Consider the following 11,680-nt stretch of genomic DNA (forward strand, 5'->3'; position numbering starts at 1 on the left):
GCTGGTGAGATCATCCACCATAGGCTCCAGCTTGAGCAATGATAGTAATGATAATATAAGAGCAAAGACACAGCATTTACAGTGTGCCAGGCACTGTTCTAAGTGCTTATGCTATCCCCATTTTAATATGAGAGAGTGAGGCTCAGAGAGCTTAAGTAAGTTGCTGAATATTAAAGCTAGTCCGAGGAAGAGCTGTGACTCAAACCCAGGCGGTTCAGCTCCAGATTCTGCGGAGGTGATGCTAGGAGAGTATTAAAAGGAGCAGGATAAAGTGCATGTGCGGGGGGGGGGGGTGTTTAAAAGGGAGGGCTGGAGTTTCAGTACACCCAAAGTGCAGGTGAGAAGGGGAGAGAGGATGTGAGAGCTGGAAGGATGTGGGTTGCGGTCTGAGAGTTGAAGTCTAGACTCCCACATCGGATGCAGCTGGCTGAAATGAGGCAGCGGTGAAAGTCACTGGAGGGGTGAAGACCAAGGAAGCCGGGAGCTGGGTGATGGAGGGTCATCCACAGGACCACTGAAGTATCCCAAAGGATGTGAACATGGAGGGAGAGGACGACTGGAGACAGGTCTCTGATAAATACAGAGAACGATTCCTGCAGGAGAGTGAGAAGGCGGGGCCGAGTCTGGGCAGAGGGCAGCTGGGGTCCAAAGCAGCAGAAGCCATCAAGAAGGCAGGTTTCTGCCCAGCCCGCGTAACTCAGTTGTTGAGCATCAACCTATGAACCAGGAGGTCACAGTTCAATTCCCGGTCAGGGCACATGCCCGGGGTTCGGGCTCAATCCCAGTAGGGGGTGTGCAGGAGGCAGCCGATCAATGACTCTCTCTCATCATTGATGTTTCTATCTGTCCCTCTCCCTTCCTGTCTCTAAAATAAAAAACATATTTTTTTAAAAAAAAGAAATTGGGTTTTTGTCGTTGACTCCTGTAGAAGCCAACGAAGTAGCACTGGGGGCCTTCTCTAAGGCAGGAGCACTCCAAGGAATTATTTAAAAATCTCAAATTTAAGTTTGCCGCATACGTTCTTTGTTTATGATTCTTTAAAATAATAAAAAATTATTTTCTACAGGACAGTTGGAAAAGATATTGCCACCTGGTGGCGCAATAACAGCAGCGCCCATTCAGAGGTTTGCAGGCTTGAACTGCCACCCTGTGGTGAGAAGAGGAAATACAGGGTGCCCTCCCCCATTTGAGACCAACACACAGAATCCTGGCTAACATCTCTCCACACCCACACGTGTTGCGCAAAGTACAGAAAACATGAGTATGTGGACTTGGATGGACGTAAACTCTTCCCTGTCCATATCTGTTTCCCCTGGAACCAACCCGGCCTCCCAGCTCAGCGTCGCAGTGGGCACTGTTCCTACAGCCAGTCCCAAGGCAGGCAGCATTGGCAAGGGAGCAGGGCCCTGGGTCTGGTTTGCCTCTCTACCTGACCCAAGTCACGCTGCTGGGAACCTCCCTCCCCACACTGAGCCTCCCCTTTCATTCTTTCATTTCCTCATCCACTCACTCTGTTGCGTATACAACAAACATTCCTTGGGCACCTAGTAGATGTGAAGCATTGAGCTAGATAAATACCCAGTAGTACAAATGCTGGGTTTATGGCTAATATACATTTAATTTTATAAGAAACTACCAACTGGCTTTTTCAGGTTGTACCATTTTGTTTTACCGCTGGCAACGTATGAGGGATCCAGTCACTCCACATTCTCACCACTACTTGGTGTTGTCACTATTTTTTAAAAAAAAATTTAAGCTATTTTAATAGGTGCAAAGTGATATTTCATTGTTCCTTTAATTTGCAGTTGCTTAATATCTAATCATGTTTAACATCTTTTCGTGTGCTTATTTGCCATTTGTGTATCCTCTTTGGTGAAGTGTCTAAGGAGCTGTCTCACTTTTACAGTCATCTACTTAGTGCCCCCCCCCCCAGCTTCAGATTCATGTGCAAACTCCTCCTGGTGTCTGCATGAAAGTCCCCCCACTACCGTATTCTCAACATGTCCAAAGCCAAAACTACCATTCCACTCCTAGTCGTGGGCCTCCCCAGTGGAAGAACTAACAGAGGTTTTACTATACCCTGTTCTAAGTGCTTTATATATTTTAACTTAATCCTCACGATAGTATTATGAAGTAAGTACTGTTTTTATCTCTACTTTACACATGGGAAAATGAGGCACAGAGAGGTCAAGTAACTTACTCAAGGTTGCACAGCTAACAAGTGGCTGGTAGGAACCACCCAGACTCTTGAGAGTCACCCATTCTTGAGTCTTCTGTCTTTCTCACTTCCTCATATCTGTTCAATCACTAAGGCCTGGACATTTTGCCTCCTGAATATATTATTCCATTGTCTTTCCTCCTATCCTTATAACTACTGCTGTGTTTCAGACAGTCTTTTCTCTTGCCTGGACCATTGTATCTTTTTTTTGTTTTGTTAATACTCATCTGAGGATATTTTTTTTCCATTGTTTTCCAGAGAGAGTGGGAGGGAGGAAAGGAGGGGAAGAGAGAGAGTGAGAGAGAGAGAAATATCAATGTGAGAGAGACACATCAACTGGATGCTACTGACTGCCTCTGCACATGCCCCAACCAGGGGCAGGGAGCGAACCCGCAACCCAGGTATGTGCCCTTGACCAGAATCGAACTCACGACCCTTTGGTGCATGGGCTTATACACTAACCACTGAGCCACACTAGCCAGGGCTGCTGGGTAGAATAATCCTGGTTGTATATCCTTGCTTTTCATCACTTTGAATATTTCTTGCCAATTCCTTCTGGCCTACAAAGATTCTCTTGAGAATTCAGCTGAAAGGCTTATGGGAGCTCCCCTGTAGGTAACTAACTGCTTTCTCTTGTTGCTTTTAAGATTCTTTCTTTGTCTTTAAACTTTTGCATTCTAATTATGATGTGTCTTAATGTGGGCCTCTTTTGGTTCATCTTGTCTGGTACTCTCTTTGCTTCCTGGATTTGTATGTCTATTTCCTTCACTGGGTTACGAAAGTTTTCCATCATTATTTTTCTTAATAGGTTTTCAATTTCTTGGTCTCTCTCTTCTCCTTCTGGCATCCCTGAGATGCAAATGTTGGTACATTGGAAGTTGTCCCAGAGGTTCCTTACACTATCCTCTTTTTTTTTGTATTCTTTTCTCTTTTTGCTGTTCTGATTTCTTCCTTATATTCCAAATAGCTATTTTTTTTTTAATTTTTAAATTTATCTTTATTGTTGCGAGTATTACAGGTATACCATTTTCCCCCGCAACTGACCCCCTCCACTTTGCTCCCACCCCGTCCCCAGGCCTTCACCCTGTTATTGACTGTGTCCATGGGTTATGCATATATGCATATAACTTCTTTGGTTAATCTCTTCCCACCCTCCACCCCCTTCCCTCTTTCCTCTGAAATATGATCATCTGTTGCATGTGTCAATGTCTCTGGATCTATTTAGTTCATCAGATTCTTTTGTTCATTAGCTTCTTCTTAAAGAAGACCCTTCAACATTTCCTGTAGTGCTGGTCTGGTGGTGATGAACTCCTTTAGCTTTTTCTTATCTGTCAAGCTCTTTATTTGACCTTCAGTTCTACATGATAGCTTTGCTGGGTAGAGCAGTCTTGGTTGTAGTTCCATGTTTTTTGTCACTTTGAATATTTCTTGCCGCTCCCTTCTGGTCTGCAAAGTTTCTGTTGAGAAATCAGCTGACAGTTGTATGGGTGCTCCCTTGTAGGTAACTAACTGCATTTCTCTTGCTGCTTTTAAGATTCTCTCTTTGTCTTTAACCTTTGGCATTTTAATTATGATGTGTCTTGCTGTGGGCCTCTTTGGGTTCCTCTTATTTGGGACCCTCTGTGCTTCCTGGACTTGTAAGTTGATTTCTTTCCCCAGGTAGGGGAAGTTTTCTGTAATTATTTTTTCAAATAGGTTTTCAATTCCTTGGTCTCTTTCAGCCTCTTCTGGCACCCCAATAATATGAATGTTGGGCCTCTTGAAGTTGACCCAGAGGCTCCTTATACTATTTTCATATTTCTGGACTCTTTTTTCTTTTTGCTCTTTTGGTTGGGTGTTTTTTGTTTCCTCATGTTCCAAATTGCTGATTTGATTCTCAGCGTCCTCTACTCTACTGTTGATTCCATGTAAATTATTATTCATTTCAGTTCGTGTAGCCTTCATTTCAAATTGGTACTTTATTATGTTATCGATTTTCTCAGTTATTTCCCTAACCATCTGCTTAAACATCCTTATAACCATTATTCTGAACTCTCTATCTGTTAGCTTGCTTGGATCTATTTCATTTCATTCCTCTTCTAGAGATTTCTTCTGTTCTTTCCTTTGTGACATGTTTCTTTGCCTCCGCATTTTGGCTGCTTCCAGGTGTTTGTTTCTATGTATTAGATAGAGCTGCTATGTCTCCTGGAATATGTAGAGTGGCTTTGTGTAGTAGGTGTCCTGTAGGGTCCAGTGGCTCAGCTTCCCCAGTCACCTGAGCTGGGCCTTCTAGGTGCTCCCCTGTGTGGGCTGTGTGCACTGTCCTGTTGTAGTTGAGCCTTGGTTGCTGTTGGCTTCCCTGGGAGGAACTGACCCCCAGGCCAATCAGCTGTGAGGACCAGCTGCAACTACAGCCAAAAAGCTGCTGTGCTGGAGACACCCCTATGGAGCAGGATTTACTTCAGTGGAGCTTTGGTTCACCAAGTGCGCCCCTTGAGTGTGTCACTCGTGGATGTGGTAGGGTTGTGATCCAGCGTGGTCGAGTCTGACCACCAGGTGCACTGTCTCTGAGGCTTCCTGGGAGGTGCAAAGTCAGCCTGTGCCAGTGCCTTGCCCAAGGCCACCCAGCATGAGCTACACAGCAAACCATAGTTGGCTGCTACTTGTGCTGGGCATGGAGGTGCCCAGGAGAGGCCAAGCTATGAGCCAATGCAGGCTGCCGCTAGTGCCAGGCCTGGGGCCACTTATCAAGCTGTATGGGGCCTGCTGCTGCTTGTTTGAGAGATTTTAGGAAAGTCCTAAGCATGAGGCTCGAGAGGCCACTTGCACAGAAAAGCCCCTGGAAATGGCCTGGATGAGCCACAGGTGGGGAGGGGCGGGGCCTCCGGGAATCACAGGGCGGGGCGAATGGGCAGAGTCACGTGCTGGCGATTCAAACATGGCGCCTGCCTGCCGGCTGTGTGCGGGAGGATTCACCAAAGGAGCAATGGCCTCTGCAGCTCTTCTGCCTGGGAGGAAGCTGCCCCTCCACCTCTCACCCTGATTCCAGGCAGGTTAGTTCCTCCCCGAGTGTCCCAGGTCCTTTCAGGCTGCTGCCCGGCGCTGGGCTCAGAGGGAGCGTCCGAGTGAGTCCGTGCTGGGCCCTTTAAGAGGAGCTGCTGGGGCTCCCGCAGCCTCCGCGACCCTCAGGGACAGTCCCCGCTGGTTTCACAGCCCGGAGTTGTGGGGACGTCTCTTCCTGGCCTGGAGCCCTGGGCTGGGGGCCTGCTGTGGGGCTGGGACCCCTCACTCCTCCGGGAAAACTCCACCACCGAGATTCCCTCCCGGGTTTCAACCGCGGCACCGGGTGTGGGCCCGCGGCCGCGTCTCTGCGATTCAGCCCCGACCCGCCTGCGTCTCCGCCCCTCCTCCCGGTCTCGGTGCTTCTTCAGGTCCCTGGCTGTGGGGCTTCTGTGCAGCCAGATCTCAGGAGGCTCTGAGTGACGGTGTTTCTGTATTTTAGTTGTGATTTTGATGTGGTTGCGGGAGGCGGCGGGTGCAGCTGTTACCCACGCCGCCATCTTGTTTCTCCCCCAAATAGCTATTTTGGTTCTTGACTTCGTCTACTCTACTGTTAATTCCCTGTAAATTATTCTTCATTTCAGTTAATATGTCCTTCATTTCTGACTGGTTCTTTTTTATGGTTTTCATATTCTTTTTTATGCTGTTGAAATTCTAAGTTCATCTACTCTTCCCAAGTTCATTGAGCAGCCTTATAACCAGTGTTTTGAACTCTGGATCTAGTAGATTGTTTGTCTCCATTTTGCTTAGTTCTTTTTCTGGAGTTTTGCTCTGTTTTTCATTGGGACATGTTTCTTTGTCTCCTCATTTTGGCAGCCTCCCTGTGTTTGTTTCTATGTATTAGGAGCTGCTATATCTTCCAGGCTTAGTAGAGTGGCCTAATGTAGTAGGTGTTCTGTAGGCACAGCCTCCCCATTCACCTGAAGTGGGCACTCCAAGTGTGCCCCCCACCTCCCATTGGTATGTCAGTGGGAGGGATTTACCTTAAGGCCCTTTGGCTGCAAGGACTGGCTGTGACCACTGTGGAGGATCAGCTGTGCAGGGGCCCAACCCACAGAGAAGGACTTACTTCAGTGGGGCTATGGTGCCCACTACTGAGTCCACCCCTTGAGTGTACTACTTGTAGAGGTAATTGGGTAGTACTTCTACATGGTCTAAAGTTGTCCACTGGGTGTGCTGGCTCTGGGCCTCCCAGGAGGTACAGGTCAAGGTCAGCCACTGCCTGTGTTCTGCCGAGGGCCACCTGGCATGAGCTACAAAGCAACCTGCAGATGGCTGCTACTTGTGCTGGGCTTGGAGGTGCCCAGGAGAGTTGGAGCTGCAAACCAAGGCTGGCCACCACTAGTGCTGGGCCTGGGGCCACTTAGCGAGACATACAGGGCATACTAAGGCCAGATGCTACTTGTTTGAGAGATTTTAGGAAAGTCTGAAGCATCAGCCAAGACAGGCCATTTGTATGAAAAAGCTACTGGAAACAGCTTGGGTGGGCCTGTAAGTTGATGGAGTGGGCTGAACAATGTGAGCCAGGTTGATGGAGATTCGGGGCACCTGCCTGCTGGTTCTGTGGGGGAAGGGCTCAGAAAAGGAACAATGGCCTCTGCCAACACTTCTGTCTAGGAGAAAGCTGCCTCTAGCTCTCACCCTAATGCCAGACACTTCAGCTTCTCTCCGTATGTTCCTGGTGCCTTTTGAGCTGCTGCCCCCGTGCTGGGACTCAGAGGGAGTGAGTCCAAGTAAATCTGTGCACTGGGCCCTTTAAAGTGGACTGCCTGGGACTCCAGTAGCCCTCCATCTCACTCAGCCACAGTCCCCTCTGGTTTTTATAGCCAGAAGTTATGGGGACTTCTCTTCCCAGCACTGGAATCCTGAGCTGGGGGGCCTAGTGTGGGGCTTGGACCCCTCACTCCTCAGGGAGGACCTTCATAGCAGAGATATCCCTCTTGATTTTTCCACCACATGGGACCAACCTATTCTGTGTCTCCACCCCTCCTACCAGTCTTGATGTGGCTTCTTCTTTATATCCTTAGTTATAGAACATTCATTCAGCTAGATTTTAGGTGGTTCTGAATGAAGGTTGTCCTGTAGTTTAGTTTTTAATCTTCACTTGAAGATATGTTTTTACTAATTTTGAGAGAGAGAGAGAGAGAGAGAGAGCCAGAAACATTGATGTGAGAGAGACATCGATTAGTTGCCTCCCATAAGCACCCTGACCAGATATTGAACCTGCAAACTAGGTATGTGCCCTGGCCAGGAATTGAACCTGCAACCATTTTGATATATGAGACAATGCTCCAACCAACTGAGCCATCTGGCCAGGGCTTAGTTGTATCTTTTATGTGGCTGTGGGAGGATGCAAGTCCCACATTTACTTATGCCACCATCTTGACTGGAAGCAAGAAAATTTCAATCATACAAAAAAGTAGAGAGAATAATATAATGACTTTGTCCATTGTCTAGTTACAACCAATATACACTCATGACCATTCACTTCATCTGCATCCTCCACTCTTCGCACCCACCCAACTGCATTATTTTGAAGCAAATTTCAGCATATTAATGCATCTGTAAATATTTTATCTGTAAATATGCATCTCTAAAAGATAACTTTTAAAGAACATAACCACAAGAGCATGATTAGCATTATGCATTAGCCATATTTTTTAAATCAACTATCTAGTCAGTGTTTGTATTAGGTATCTATTGCTGTGTAACTTAGTGGTTTAACACAACAATGAACATTTATTGTGGCTCAGAGTTTCTGTGGGTCAGAACTCAAGAGCATTTCAGGTAGGCGGTTCTGGCTCAGTCTCATGAGATCGCAGTCACCTGAAAGGTTGATCTACTTTCCAGGTGGCTCATTTTACACTAGCTGGCAAGTCAGTGCTGGCTTTTGGGGGAGCGGGGAGCTCAGGTCCTCTCTGCAAGGGCTCTCCACAGGGCAGCTTGAAGGGCTTTAGAACCTGTGCCTGGTTCCCCCCAGAGCAAGTGAACCAAGGAGCCTAGGAGGAAGTTGCAATGCTCTTTTTATGACTGACCTAGCTTCATAAGTCACACACACAGTATTTCTTGCCAGCCTGCTTCACTGTGAGAGGGTGTGAATACCAGGAGGCTGGGATCTTTGGGGCCTATCCTGGAGAATGGCTACCACAGATTCAAATTGCCCCAGATCTCTCTCCAGTTTGTTTGTTTGTTTGTTTGTTTGAATTAGGATCCAAACAAGGTGTACATCATTGCATTTTGTTGCTATAGCTCACTCATAAGTCTGAAACTCTGGGTTCCCTCCCCTCTTTCAGTTTTGTTATTTTTTTGCCTTTTTTAATTTTTATTTTAAGAAACCAAGTTGTTTGTCCTTAGAATTTTACTGGATTTTGGATCTTGCTACTTGCATCCTTGTGATGTGTGTGATGTGATTTAACATTGTTCTTGGATATCTATCTTTCCTGTAAACTGGTACTTAGATCTAGAACTTAAAACATCATTGGTGCCCAGCCAGGCATGGCTCAGAGGTTGAGCATTGACCTAGGATCCAGGAGATAGCAGTTCAATTCCTGGTCAGGGCACATGCCCAGGTTGCAGGCTCTATCCCCAGTCAGGGGCATGCAGGAGTGAGCCAATCAATGACTCTCTCATCATTGATGTTTCTCTCTCTCTCCCTCTCTCTGAAATCAATAAAGATATATATTTAAAAAAAAAAGTCATTGGTAATGTTTACTTCCATCCAGAGGCACATGTCGGGTTGTCTGTTTTTTCTTTATTGATGAGAGAGAGAGAGAGAGAGAGAGAGAGAGAGGGAGGGAGGGAGGGAGGGAGGGAGGGAGGGAGGGAGATTGTTGTTCCACTTACTTATGGGTTCATTGGTTGATTCTTGTATGTGCCCTTACCAGAGAGCAAACCTGCAACCTTGGTGTATCCAGACGATGCTTGATGCTCTAACCAACTGATCTACTGGGCCAAGGCTAAAGGCTGTCTCTGTGTGTGTGTGTGTGTGTGTGTGTGTGTGTGTGTGTGTGTACATACACACACACATATATGATTTACATATATATATACATACACACACACATATATGACTTTTTAGAGAGGGGGAGAGAAACATTGGTGTGAGCGCAGAACAATAATCAGCGGCCTCCTGCATGCCCCCTACTGGGGATCAAGCCCTCAACCTGGGCATGTGCCCTTACAGGGAACCAAACGGGACCTTCTGGTGTATGGAATGACGTTCAACCAACTGAGCCACAGCTGCGGGCACAGGTTGTCTCTCTTAATATGATGTTGGTGGCTATTGATTACCATTGCCTACCTTCATTATTTCATCAGAGGTTTACAAAATAAGTGATATATCCTGTAATTCCTTCATATATCAGCTGGACTATTTCTTTAGAAAAAAACTTTCACTTACACTACTTTTTGATTACCCTCAGTACAGTTAATACAGAAAAGGATAAATGCTTCTTTCCCTTTATTAACAAGTATTTAGAAAGGACTGGTTTCTAGCATCCTCCAAAGGTGACCAGTAAGATATTTTTAAAATATCATAAATTTTAAAATATTTTATTTCAATCCATTGCACTTATAATTCTTATCAGGGCTGAAACAATCCCATCTCTAGTCAGTAAGAGCCTCTTTAGCTTAGCCTCTGAGTCCTTGTGAATTATACTAGCCAGCTTTGATAGCTTCTTTGCTTTCTGAAGTAACAGGTTCACCTTGTACATTTCCTGCACAGACCTTTAAGCACTACTTATCCAAGGAGCTCTGGTTCCTTTTATCGAGTAATGAGAAAGACCACAATTGGGGCATTAAGAGTATAACTGGCCTGGCCAGGCGTGGCTCAGTGGTTGAGCATCGACCTAGGATCCAGGAGATCGGGGTTCGATTCCCGGTCAGGGCACACGCCCGGGTTGCGGGTTAGGCAGCCGATCAATGACTCTCTCATCATTGATGTTTCTCTCTCTCTCCCCCTCCTTTCCACTCTCTGAAATCAATAAAGATATGTTTAAAAAAAAGTATAACTGCCTTTCAGTCTGCTCCTTCCCCAAGTTATTTTCATCACATGAAATGTGAAAATGCAAATCTGACCTCTCCCTCCCTCAGAGCCCTTCTATACTTTGTTACCCTCAGCACAAAGCCAGCTCCTTAGCACGGAATACAGGCTCATCTTATTTTATTGAGCTTCAGAGAAGTTTCTTTTCTTTTTTCTTTTTTAACAGTTTGAAGGCAAGACACTCCATCAGCAAAAGGATTACAACTCACTTTATTGTGATACTTGCTTTATTGCAGTAGTCTGGAAAAACACCCATAATATCTCCAAAGTATGCCTGTACCAGGTCCTCAGCTTACCCCGCCCCCTCCCATTTCCTACAAGTCTTCTCAAACTTTACAACCCAGCCAAACCTAGCTTTTTACCACTACAAGCACTCCCCATCATGAATCGTGCCCCTGTGCCTTTTCTCATATTAATCCCTTGGCCTGGAAATATCCATCCCCACCATTGTTTCTTTACCTCATTACCTGTTTCACTGACTCAGTCTTTGAGATTTAGCTTTACTTAGCTTGGGTGTCACCTCCAAAACACTTTTCCCTGAACCACCAGGTCCACGGTTGTGTCAGGGCCCACTGCTTGCTTGTGTAGACACATACGCCTGCCTGTAGTTTTGCGTTCGGCTGTAACTGTTTACTGTCTTCATCCCCAGCACAGAGATGCCCCCATCTGATAACCTGCTTAGGCAGGACTGTCTCTTCACCCAGCATACACAGTCCTGGTCCTTCCACTTCTGCACCAGTGACTTCCTCTCTAGTTCAGGCCTGCAGGTTTGCTAGGCATGAAATGAGCTGTGTTAACCAATTCTATTTGTAATTGGTAGGCTCATTGGGTAAAAGACTAAAAGGTTACAAAGAGTGTGGGTGGGGAGATTTTGCTCAAACCGCCTCACATTTCCCACTCCAAGCCAGCTGGCAGAATGAAGGTCAGGATGGAAAGGATGACACTGGTCCAGGGGGCACTAACCGCAGTGTGGACTACATAGGGCAACAGTGAAGAGCTGGGGCTCCAGAGACAGTGCACCTGGGTTCTTTCTAGACATAGATTTGCCGCTGCCTGCTGGTGTAACTTTGGAAGCTATTGATCATATGTAGTAAATACACCACCTTCTTAGGTTATTGGGAATACTAAAACCTCTAAAGCACTTTGCACAGTGCTTAACAGATTGTCAGCACTGTTGTGCCTTGTGTCTTACTCCCCCACCCAAAATAGAAGGCAGAACAAGGATAAAATTGGGTTTTAAAGAATCTGAGACTGGCCCTGGAAGGTCTGCTCAGTTAGAGCATCATCCTGATACACCAAGGTTGAGGGTTCAATCCCTGGCCAGGGTACATACAAGAAGCAACCAATGAATGCACAAATAAGTGGAAGAACAAACCAATGTT

Source organism: Miniopterus schreibersii (genome assembly GCF_964146895.1).
Source record: "Miniopterus schreibersii genome assembly, chromosome: 2".
NCBI lineage: Eukaryota > Metazoa > Chordata > Mammalia > Chiroptera > Miniopteridae > Miniopterus > Miniopterus schreibersii.